We start from the raw sequence: 12829 nt of genomic DNA on the forward strand, positions 1-12829 counted from the left end.
ATAATAAATTTGTGCCTGAAAGATTTCCAGGCCTAATCCAATGTATCTCTTATTTCAAACAGTATCTGTCCGATACACATGTTTTTTTCCAAAAGGGATGAGAATGCTCTTTGGACTCATTTCTTAGGATTTATCATCTCTGGTTGTGTTTTTTTGTTGTTGTTATTGTGTTTTTTGTTTTTTTTTTGGGGGGGGGGTGATATCATCTCTGGTTTTTGAAAAGCAAATAGGTTGGTTGTCCTTTCTGTCTCTCATTCTTTTTCCTTCTGTTTTGGAGAGTTTAGACTGGACACATGGTTTTAGTGTTTGTGTTGACAGCTTTCTTATCTCTCCCTGCTCAGCGAAGGTCATTTTTAAGGACAGCAATCACTATAGGTTTTCCATGTCAGTGAACTCCAATGATCAAGTTTAAATACAGTGATGCTGGGTATTGTAATTTTTTGAAGTATCTGACATTACTAATGTGTTTCTCAAAATGTTGCAATTACTTTAGTATAGATCTGTCTTTCAAAAAAAAAAAAACACCAAAAAAACCTCAACTATTTATATCCTTTAAGCATAACTCTCTGGACTCTAAAGTATGTGACCTCCAGATGGAAAAACCCTCAATTAGAGAGGAAAACGTGGCCATTACCTGGTGGGAGAAATTGAGAAGGGGAAAATGGGAGGTGGGGTGGCCTTTCCCATGAAGAAGGGGATTAGGTGGGAAGAAACCCTTAATGAAGCCACACTGAGTCATCTGCCTGTCAGCGTTCTTCTCAACATTCGTCCTTCTGTGTGGGGGTGGAATAAAATACTTTTGAAACCTGTCTTGTTTCAGAAACCACTTTACCTTTTCCAATCTCATGTTTTCTCTCTCTCTTTTTAAGTTCATGTAAATTACTGACTAAACTGCTGATTCATGAAACTCAAATTATGTAACATGTTGTTCCTGACAGAAACAGTTCAAGAATTATTTTAAGGGACTTAGATGTCTGTTTCCCTTTATCTGTTGCATTCTGTAAGGTGGCATCTTTGTTCTCATTCCACCTTTCCCCCCGCTTCTATTTCATGGAGAAAAGTGGCGAATCTAAGAGGTGCCATTTCCACTCCTTGTAGTTCATGGCAAAGTCATTTTAACTCGGTACTAACTTTGCGTTAGTTAATTGTCATTGCGGAGGAAAACAACATGGAAATCAGATGTTGAAGGCCGACTCAGAACAGTAAAATTTTATTGCCTGTTTGAAGCTGAGCCAGCAGTGAGTTTGCAAAGAGAGCAGTGTACCATCTCCTTGCTCCTATCCAACTTCTCCCGGCCTTTCCTATTTGCCACAGGTCTTGAAAACCTGCCTTAGTTTACCTTTTTGTAGCCACTATTATTCAAAACCCAAATCTGTTTGCCTTGGGTGGGGGTGATGGGTGGGTGAAAGAAGGGTGATTATGTTAGGGCAGTGGTCGGCAAACTCATTAGTCAACAGAGCCAAATATCAACAGTACAACGATTGAAATTTCTTTTGAGAGCCAAATTTTTTAAACTTAAACTTCTTCTAACGCCACTTCTTCAAAATAGACGCGCCCAGGCCGTGGTATTTTGTGGAAGAGCCACACTCAAGGGGCCAAAGAGCTGCATGTGGCTCGCGAGCTGCAGTTTGCCGACCACGGGTCCAGGGGAATGGTTGTAGGGTGAGAATTTGTAATATGACAAATGGAGGGTGAAGTAAGGATTGTTAATGAGATCTCACAGTGGAGGATTCATGCAGATTGCTGCTTTGCCTCTCCTGAAGGGATCAGACAGACATAAGGGGAAGACATATATGGGATCAAAGAAAGATTGGGAAGGATTAGAAACATATGTCGGCATATGATATTGGCAGGCGGAGTTCCTTTGCACCACCAAGTGCAGAAGTGTCATTATGGGTAGCTGTTTCTTCAGGCCACACAATGCATTTGTTTGCAGATGATTGAAATGTAGAGGGCTGGTTTCCAGGCTTTAAACTGAGAGTAAGAAGATTTCACAGGCTTTTGGTTGAGTAAAGGCCTGGATTTCGTACCTTTTTAAAGCCTTCCTCTTTTTTTTTTTTTTTTTTTGAGTCTGCCTATAATGTGGAGATAATGTCATTCTCTTCACTGTTTTGTGATTTTAAATAACCAACATTGTATTTACAGGGCATATAGTAATGAGTAGGAGTCAGGTTAATTGCTGTCATTCAGGTTCCTGGTATATTTGCTATGCCAGTCAATACCAAACACTTTTCCTGTAGGTAAAATGGACTTCATGTATGTTAACACACAAAATCGGACTCACTGATGGACTAGCCAGCCTATGGATGCAACATCCTCAAGTAGGTGGGGCTTCACTAGGACTTGACTAATTGCTTGCTTGAGTTAAGTAATGAGAAGAAACTTTTAGTTATTTACCTCCCTGTTTTTAAAATAAAAGCAGATTAAAGTTAGCTTAAAATGATATGGTTTCCAAATCAGCATCCACACATGCAGACAAACATATATAGGATCTGTAGATAGATTATATAATCTAATGCACATCTTACCTTATAATAGAGAAACATGCAAATTGACCGCACCTCCGCTATGCCCACGATTGGGCCGGCAGGAGGCTGGGGGCGGGACTCCGGGTGGCATATCCGCCTTTGAGAAGATCAAGATGGCGGTGCCCAGTGGCCGGGCCCATGCCGCCGCTCCCCGGGGTGCCTGGGGCTATCGGCACCCCCGGGGGGCGTGGCCGGGCCCATGCCGCCGCTCCCCGGGGTGCCTGGGGCTATCGGCACCCCCGGGGGGCGTGGCCGGACCCATGCCGCTGCTCCCGGGGGTGCCTGGGGCCATCGGCACCCTGGGGGGGCGTGGCCGGGCCCATGCCGCCCCTCCCGGGGGTCCCGGGGCGATCGGCCACCCGGGGGGCGTGGCCGGGCCCCTCCCGCCCCTCCCGGGGGTCCCGGGGGGGGGCGATCGGCCACCAGGGGGGGCGTGGCCCGGCCCCTCCCGGGGGTTCCGGGGGTCCATGGGCCACCTGGGGGGTGTGGCCGGCCCCTCCCGCCCCTCCCGGGTGTCCCGGGTGTCCTTCGAACACCTGGGGGGGCGTGGCCGGCCCCTCCCGCCGCTCCCAGGGGTCCCAGGGTCCGAGGCTTTCCGGGCCTTGGGCACCAGCGGGGAGCCTGCACCGATCGCAGGAAACCACTGGGGGTTGGCTCCTGCGATCCTTAGCAAGGATGTTGGGTGCTGCCGAGCCCAAGGCCACCGCCCGGGGGCCAAGCCCCGACCCTGAAAAAGGCAGAAGGCGGTGGCCACAGCCAAGGCCTGGGTCCCTGGTGCCGGCAGAAAACTGGTGCAGGCAGCCAGGTGAATGAAGGTCTATTGCACGAATTTTCGTGCAAACGGGCTACTAGTATACTATATATGTGATCAGCTAAAGGGAACTATAGGAATCATAGCCGCAGTTTCCCAAGAAAACGCGGTTATGTATGTCACCTTTTTCCCCTATTTTTATTTTAGTTTTCTTTCTTTTATTTTCTAAACATTTTTAATTACAAAGGCATGTATGCTCTTAAATTCAAGCAGTCGAGAAGCATGTGAAGTGAAAAGGAAAACTAAGTCCTCTCCATTTTAATCTTACTCATGAAGATAATCATTGCTGAGTATTTATATCCTTCTAGATTTTTCTCCATGCTGATTATATGAACCTGTGTATCTGTAAATATATGCAGAGATATTTTTTGAAAATGAGAATCATTCCACACAATTTGTTCTTTTGTTGTTTTGTGTTTTTTTATATCATGGACATCTATCAGTCTACACCATTAGTTTTGACAGCTGCATAGTATTCTACGTTATGGTTAATAAATTATCCATGTTCTATTTCTTATTATTTATATGTTCACTCTTTTGTGTCTTTTAAAATATCTTTAAATCACCAAAGTAATACATTTTTAAAGAAAAAGAAGAAATAAGAATCACCAGAGGGGCAGAGGCAGGCTAGAAGGGGTCAATGGGGGAAAAAAGAGACATATAATCCTTCCTTCCTTCCTTCCTTCCTTCCTTCCTTCCTTCCTTCCTTCCTTCCTTCCTTCCTTCCTCCCTCCCTCCCTCCCTCCCTCCCTCCCTCCCTCCCTCCCTCCCTTCCTTCCTTCCTCCCTCCTTCCCTCCCTCCCTCCCTCTTTCTTTCTTCCTTCCTTCCTTCCTTCCTTCCTTCCTTCCTTCCTTCCTTCCTTCCTTCCTTCCTTCCTTCCTTCCTTCCTTCCTTCCTTCCCTCCTTCCTTCCTTCCTTTTTTTGACATATAATACTTTCAACAATAAGACTGAAAAAAAATCACCAGTAAAACTACCAGTCAATAATCACTATTAGCATTTTGGAGTATAACTTTCTGCACTTTTATTTGTTTGTGCGTATCCATATTTTCAATGCCATTTTAAGCAGATTCTTCTGAAAGCTTGCTTTGTTGGTTGGAGAATCATGTTTGTGTAGCCAACACTTTTAAACCAGTTATTTTGCTGTGTTTCCTGGCCACCTGCCATAGCCCAAGCCTGGATAACACTTGGAAATTTATACTACTGCTCATAAAGGGAATGAGGTGAGGGGGTGTGGATGGACCGACAGATCCACCCAAATCAGCATAATGCATATCTCTAATGGAGGTCAGTCAATATTTGTATTTTTAAAAAATACATTTTTATTGATTTCAGAGAGGAAGGGAGAGGGGGAGAGAGATAGAAACATCCACGATGAGAGAGAATCATGGATGGGCTGCCTCCTACAAGTCCCCCACTGGGGATCAAGCCCACAACCTGGGCATGTGCCCTTGACCGGAATCGAACCTGGGACCTTTCAGTTCGCAAGGGGACGCTCTATCCACTGAGCAAAACTGGCTAGGGCCAATATTTGTATTTTAAGTACATCTAAAATTTAAGATATTTAAGAAGAGAAATAACAGAATATTCACACATAATTGATTATGATCACTAAAAGAGAAGCAGAAATAATAGATTTGAACCAAGGAAAAAGTGTTGAATTTAGTTAAAAATCAGAACAGCTGATCTTCACATGTTTTGAAATAGTCTCCTAATAAGTACATTTTTTGAAATAATTGGTCTAACAAAGCTCCATCAATGGGAGAAATAGGTGATCTTAAATTTCTTGTGATCCTATTATATTATAGGCTCTCAAGAGTTAGTAAACTTGACTTCATATAATTTCATGTGTATAACTCCCTAGTTATAATAATATCACCAGTTTTTTCAGACGGCATTTGTCTGGGCTAACATCTCGCCATCCCCTTTTTCTTCTCCCACTGCACATGTGCACAAGCTGTTACCCACAGTTTGCTCCTATATCCTTTTGCGGCTTCGCCACCCTCCACTTTCCTGAGAGTCTAGTACCCCTTTTAACCTGGTTCTTTTTTCCTCTTCTTCCAGCTTTTTCTTTTTTTAAAATAATTATATGTTTTTTTAATTGTTTGGGGTTTTTTTTAGAGAGGGAGAGAGGGAAACATCGATGTGAAAGAGAAACATCGATTGGTCGCCTCCCATACACACCCCAGCCAGGAATTAATCCCACAACCTGGGTCTGTGCCCTAACTAGGAATACACAACCCACAACCCTTCAGTGCCCAGGATGACTCTCCAACCAACTGAGCCACACCAGCCAGGGCCAGCTTTTGCTTTAAGAACATTTCTCTGTCCTTTCTCTATTCAACTCCTTAATTTTGATCGTGAGCAAAAAAAAAAAGATACTACTCATGGTGGTATAGTTAAGAACAAGCCTTTAATAAGGAAAAGGAAAGCTTTCAGTTTGGGAGGAAAGGTAGACATTATAAAGAGCCAGTGGTTTCAACCTTCAAAGCTCTTGAGAATACCCAGTAATTCCTTTCAAAATGTCCGCAGAAGTCTCCACCCACCTCTTCTCTAAGCAAGCTGTGTGTGTGTGTTTTTTAAAGCATTGGCATAATATCTAAAACTATACATTTTTTTTTGTTCATGTCATTGCTTTGGTGCTTTTTTATTTTTTCCCTGTTGAAGATGTTAGCCATATTATGGATTGATGAGAGAGTGTTTTGGTCTTCAAGCTAACTCCTAGCTAAGACCACTATTTCCTTCAGAGAATTCATCCCAAGTTCTAGATAATCTGGTTTAAAAATAGCATGTTTATTTTGAAGTTAAGGAAGAAAAGGGCTATCTTAAACCAAAGATTAGCAATCTTTGAGAAGTGGTATGTCAGGATTCCAAACCCTTCCTTCCTAGATTTTCATCAGCAGAGATGTGCAGTGGTGAGAAGCATACATCAGCTGTCCATTCTTGGAAGTTAGCAGAGAAGCAGGACGGTGTGCAGGAATTTTCCATTGCCTTGTAGACTCTCACGAGAGGTAAAGGTGGGGGATCGAGCCCAGAGCTCTGCACCAAGACAGAGGCTACTTAAACTGCACTGAGACCAAAGGCCGACTTTTTCATAAACATGAATGAAAGAGGTTTTGAAAGGACATTTTTACTCAGCCTCCAAACAATATGGTGCTAAAATTCATCATGGCTTAAACAGGAAAGTTCTTATTATTTGCTTATTTGAACTGGGAAGATAGTGAATAAATATTTAGAACTTAAGACCTTGGTATAATTTTAAAAAAATGGTTCTTAGTTTTGTAGTTCTAAGTGTACATAGTTGTGCATCATTGACATTTTTTAGTCCATTCCAACGTAAGGTACCTTTCTCTTTTTTCTAATTGTTCTTCTTTAACCCTTATTCTCTCTTCTGGTGAATATTTGGTTTAATTTTTTTTTTTTTGTCTGTAAGGGAATTATTTTTTTTAATTAATGAAAGATAAGACAGACCAATGTTTTCGCAGACAAGAATTTTTAAGAGATTTATAAGACTCTGTTCCTCTTTCCCCTTGAATTTTGTGTCCCCTTTAAATTTCCTTTATTTCTGATTTTCATTAACATCATTCATTACTGTGTCTCCTTTTAAAAATTCACTCAAGTGTGAACGAAATCCCTGTTCTATTTATTTGTTGTTTTTATCAGACATTTTGGGATTAGAAAGTTGCTTTGGAGATGCAGAATATGCATAAATTGTTACCTCTGTGTAGAAAAATAAGGGTTAAATAAGAATATATTTTTGTTTTGTTTGTCTAAGCATAAAAAGACTAAAAAAGTAAGTGTTTATCTGTTTGGAATTGGGTAGGGAGAACTGGGTGGGAAGCAGATTTTTCACTGTATCTCTTTTATATATTCTTGGTTTTTGAACCATGTGAATATGTAACCCATTGTAAAAGTAGTTTTAAAAATCATGTCTGCGGATTCCTTGACTTAAAAAAAAGGGGGGGGGGGGGCCCTGTGTATTTCTATTGTCATTTTTCCAGAAGTCTTTAAGTAAAGTTGTTTTAAATCTTTTTTTCAAAGAATGCGTGTGGGGGAGGGAGGTTGGGGGAGTGGGTGGAAAAGGTGAAGGGATTAAGCAATACAAATTGGTAGTTACAAAATAGTCACGGGATGTAAAGTACAAGATAGGGAATATAGACAATACTATTGTAATAACTATGTATGGTGCCAGGTGGGTACTGGAAATATTGGGGAAACACTTTGTAAAGTGTATTGTTGTCTAATCACTATGCTGTACACCTGAAACTAATACAAAATAATATTGAATGTAAACTGTAATTGAAAATAATTAAAAAATATATCTAAAAAGAAAAAGAAAAAGAATGCATGTGTAGTCTTGTCTCAAAGGACTAGTAGTATTTTGCAGGCATCTTGACCTGGCTCCTCAAGTGTTGTGACTAAGATTTATTATGAATCCTTCCCTTTGGAAATTCTGATACTACAAATACAGCCAAGACTCAAGTTATTGTTGGCTTCTTCGAAGAACCATTTAACTGAAATTGTCTGCAGTATTCTGCCAACTGGATACTCAGTTGTTTCCTAATGAAACTGTGAGATAATACCAACAGAATCAGTGCAAAGTCCGTTGTTTTTCCCCCCATGTTATCTTGTATCTCACCACCATGGTTATAATTTACTTACTTAATATTATGTCAGCTTGATGCTTTTAGAAAATAAAGGTTGGTTTACTTTTAGTAGTTAAATAATTCTGCTCATTTTGGTAGAGGCTAAGCCGAATAGTCTCTTTCATCGGGATTTTTGTCGTTTTGTCATTTTTGACCTGTGTTTTACCCTGAGTAGAGCAAAGAAAAAGCAACTAATATCGGGTATCTACCATGTGCTGGGTGCTTTAGAGACATTATTTTATTAAATAATCATAATAACTCTCTGGGGTGAGGAATATTTTACAGAGGAGCAAACTGAGGCGTAGAGAGGTTTCGAAGGCAGCCCTGCGTGGCCAGCACGGGAGAGCCGATCGGAACAAGTCTCCCTGGCTTTCCCAGGAGGGCCCCTGAGCCTTGGAGGAGGGGGAAAGGCTGACTCCTCTCCAGGCCTCTCTTCAGAAAGAACAGGCAGCATTGATTGACAGAGTACTCAGATTACCTTCTGCTGATGAGGCAGCCGTTAAATGAGTTTGAAAACTGGCTTTTCATTTTCACTTCATTATTCTGAGATTATGTTAATGTCATCTAGAAACCGCTGCCAGACTTCAAATGCTGATGTCATATTCTGAAATCCCTTAACGATGATAGCCAGCATCACTTACATTAACCCTTGGAAATAGAGCAATCAGCAGATGTAGATACCAGGTAAGAATAAAAGGATATTTCAGGTCTGAATTCCTTTGATTCTCTTATCTAATAAAATCCTCTTATGTTCTGGGCAAAGACGGTGAGAAAGATACTGAAGAAATTCAAGTGATTAGAATAGTTTAAAAAGGTCACAGATAGTGAAAGAAGACAATAAACCCAGACCATACTCTGAAGTACCTTCTTACACTTAGTACGTTAAATAAAAGCTTTATTGAGACTTACTTTACATGCTGCTAATTTACCCTTTTAAAGTATACAATTCAGTGATTTAGTCACAGACGTGTGCAGTCCTCATCACCATCTAAATCCAGGACATTTCCATCATTCCCAAAAGAACCCCTGGACCCTTAGCAGTAACTCCCATCCTCCAACCCCTGGCAACTAGGAATCTACTGTCTCTCTATATAGATTTGCTTATCCTGGACATTTAATGAGAAATGGAATCATGCTGTATGTAGTCTTTGGTGACTGGTTTAAAGGTTTATCCATGTTGTAGCATGTAGTATTTCATTTCTATCACTGAAAAATATTCCATTCTATCAGTGTACCGTATTTTGCTTATTCCCTCATCTGTTAACAAACATTCGGGTTATTTCCATTTTTTAGCCATTATGTAAAATGCTGCAGTGAATAGTCATCTGCAAGTTTTGTGTGGACATATGTTTTCATTTCTCTTGGGTGATAACTAAGAGTAGAATTGCTGGGTCATATGGTAACTCTGTGTAACTTTATGAGGAATTGCCAAGCTTTTCAGTATCGGCACTATTTTACAGTCCCACCAGAAATTTGTTCAAACTTCTCCACTTCCTGGCCAACACCTGTTGTCTGTCTTTTTTACTTGAGTCATTTTAGTGGGTGTGACGTGGTATCTCACTGAGGTTTTGATTTGTATTTCCCTAGTGACTAATGATCTTTCATGTGCCTAGTGACCATTTTTATATCTTCTTTGGAGAAACGTCTATTCAGATATTTTACCCATTTTTAAATTAGATTATTTGTCTTTTTATGTTGAATTGTAAAAATGTTTTGTGTATTCTAGATGCACGTTACTTATTCTAGATGCTAACCAGAATTGGTAAATGGTTAATTTTTTTTTCATGGTAGCATTCTTTGTCTGTACCTACAAGAATTCTATGAAATATACGTGTCAAAGTATGCAGTGGTATAAAGGTCGTGTGAGATTCAGTTAGTAGAGGCATTTAAAATGTATCTATATATTGTAGGGAAGTACAATTTGCCACCCAGCAATGTGTCTCTCTGGCATGAGGATCATTTTATTTTTAAGAAATAAAAGACTCAGGAAGAAACTTAGATAGGGACCTATTCCAGAAAATAGTGCTAGCACCTGAGATATTTACAAAGAATATGGGCTAGGTGCGATGGGGAAACTGGGCAGGGTCTAGAGCAGGGGTCCTCAAACTTTTTAAACAGGGGGCCAGTTCACTGTCCCTCAGACCGTTGGAGGGCCAGACTATAGTTTAAAAAAAAAACTATGAACAAATTCCTATGCACACTGCACATATCTTATTTTGAAGTAAAAAAACAAAACGGCAAAAACACTCGCATGTGGCCCGCGGGCCGTAGTTTGAGGACGCCTGGTCTAGAGATCTCTGAGTCCCTTTGTCTCTATATGGCCCATCAGACATTTGTTCACTGAACATTTGCTTTTCCATCTTCATGTGATTTGCCTTCCTCCTCTTTGAAGCCCCAATCCACTACCCCTTCTCCTTAGCTCAGGATGCCATATAAGCCTCACCCTCCCACCTTCCTTGGGCCTCCATATTCTTACATATTCTCCATATGTACATACATAATTAAATGTGGCTATTTCTTTCCTGTTAATGTGTCTCAAATCAACTTAATTCTTAGACCAGCCAGAAGAACCTTGAAGGGTAGAGAAAAATTTCTTCCTCCCCAACAGTATGAATACCAGCAAATTCTTTTTCTCAACTAAAAATACTTTGACAGTTTGGCACCATGTGTTTGTGAAGACAGTATAATTCGACTTCGCCTTGTAGCACATACAGAAGTTATTCACTATTTTAAAAGTAAATTATGGTTTTGAAATTGTAAAAAAGGCAAATACCCACGTTTTAGTTTTATTTTTTAAACCCACTGTATTTGTAGTTAGAGTTATCTCTCATTTAATGAATCCTGTCATCTAACAGTGACCATTTTGGAAGGCCATTTGGCCTGGGTAGATAAAGGGTACAGGTCAGAATGTGGAGGAGAAATTCGACATCATTTCTAAGTTATCTAGATTTCTAGGTTATCAGACAGGATGGCAGTCCAGAAGAAACCATGGATTGGAGAGCAAACGGCTGCTACAGAAGAATAAAAAAGAATGGGGTAGCGGAAAAAGTATAGCATTGGATGAAGGAGGAGGTCTTGGCAAAGAGACAAGTACCCAGACATGCTTTGAGGCTTTCTAAGTCTGTATCTGCCTCTGGGAGGGAAATTTCTGAGAGTGAGTGTGCTGTTGGAACATGTCCTCTTCAGTAGTGTAGTTAGTGCAATAATTGAATTACCTCTTTCCATTTGGATCACGTGGCAGTGTTCTCTGTTGGCAACACTGGATTTCCAAAGGAGTGAAGTGATTGTTTTATTAAGTCTTTTAAAATCTTAAGAGCTGACTTAGGGAAGAGATGATAGATGTGAAAATGCTTGGCATAGTGAAAGGCACTTGATAAATTGTCTACTTAAAAATTGGCTCATATTAACCTGTCCATAATATTTTATAATATTTAATAGCTTCAGCTAGGGAATTTAGAAGGCTTAGGTTATGGTGTTAGATCTACTACTAGCTTGTTAAGTGAACCCTAGCAAGTGATTTTCTCTGGCTGTAAATACTCAAAATTCCTTCTATCTCTAAAATGCAATGTTTCATATGGGGTGGGGGGAAAAGGCTTTAAATAAAGATTATTCTTTTAACAGAGGTGGAAGTTTTGTTTTTGTTCTCAACTTTTATAATTTTAACTAGGGTACACTAGATGAATAAGACTCTTTATTGCATTATCGAAAGCCAACCACTGATTTGTTTGAAAACAAAGAGTTTCTTTGCAGTGTCATTTAGCCTGGCATTATCATGAATCCAAGAATTATTCTACACGAATCAGAGAACAGTGATGCAGTTGTACTTAAATTTAGAGTTCCACACAGCCATTCACCAGAGATGAATTGAGGTGAACAAGTACTTCCAACTTAATTTGCAAAAAGTTCTAAAACGCTGGTGGAATTCACTGCAGGAATCACAGTGAAAAAGCAGGTTTCAAGTGTGGTTCAGATCATGCAAAGCTGTCAGAGAAACGATCACTGCTTTTTGTTGTATTTGTTTTTTTTGGATCTGTGTAATTTCTGGTAAAATTTAATGATAATATAAAATTTAGGAACATTTCTACTATTTCGAAATGTTGATGTATAGTGTGACGGTTAGAAAATCAATCAGTATGGTTGGTCATCTTTGTTTTTATTTATTTTTTTTATTTTTGTTAATCCTTACCTGAGGATATTTTTCCATTGATTTTTAGAGAGAATGGAAGGGAGGGGGAGAGACAGAGAGAGAGAAACATCGATGTGAGAGAGACACATTGATTGGTTGCCTCCCAGAAGCGCTCCGACCTGGGTCCGGGGATTGAGCCTGCAATTGAGGTACGTGCCCTTGACCGGAATAGAACCTGAGACCTTTCAGTCCACGGGCTGACCCTCTAACAACTGAGGGAAACTGGCTAGGGCTCATCTTTGTTTTTAAAGGAAGCTAATGCCTGGCTCCAAATAATGCTCTATGGAATCATATTCTCTTTTTTTCCCTTTACACTACACACAACACTGAACATTTTTCTGGACTCTTGTCACCAAATACTAGCTGGGTATTTTACAATTTAACTCACTTCTGATACTGTCTACCTGAAGATTCCACAGGTTAAGGGCTCAGTTCTATATCACTGCCCCTCCCTCAGCCTTAGACACCAGTCAAAAGTCCAGGTTGTTACCTGTTCTGATCAACAGGCTATAAATCCATTTCCCACCACTCCCTCTTCTGGCCCAATTAATTTGCTAGAGCAGCTCACTGAACTTGGGAAAATAGTTTACTTACCAGATAACCCATATTAATAATCTATACTAATAAAAGGGTAATATGCAAATTGGTTGGGACGCCC

The 12829-nt window shown here is 40.3% G+C and overlaps 1 protein-coding gene across 11 annotated transcripts in view; it reads left to right on the forward strand.

Moving 5' to 3' along the window:
- LOC307113955 (serine/threonine-protein kinase Sgk3) overlaps positions 1–12829 on the forward strand; it is a 155329-nt gene that overhangs the window by 38797 nt on the left and 103703 nt on the right. The window contains exon 1 of one of the 11 annotated variants that reach the window (XM_079796002.1): positions 8594–8669. The exons of the other annotated variants lie outside the window; for them this stretch is intronic. The gene's annotated coding sequence lies outside the window, so the exon portion shown is untranslated. Of the gene's footprint in view, positions 1–8593; positions 8670–12829 lie in introns of those variants that run through there. 11 annotated transcript variants of the gene reach the window in all.

The sequence above is a fragment of the Cnephaeus nilssonii genome (assembly GCF_951640355.1).
Source record: "Cnephaeus nilssonii genome assembly, chromosome: 18".
Classification (NCBI taxonomy): Eukaryota; Metazoa; Chordata; class Mammalia; order Chiroptera; family Vespertilionidae; genus Cnephaeus; species Cnephaeus nilssonii.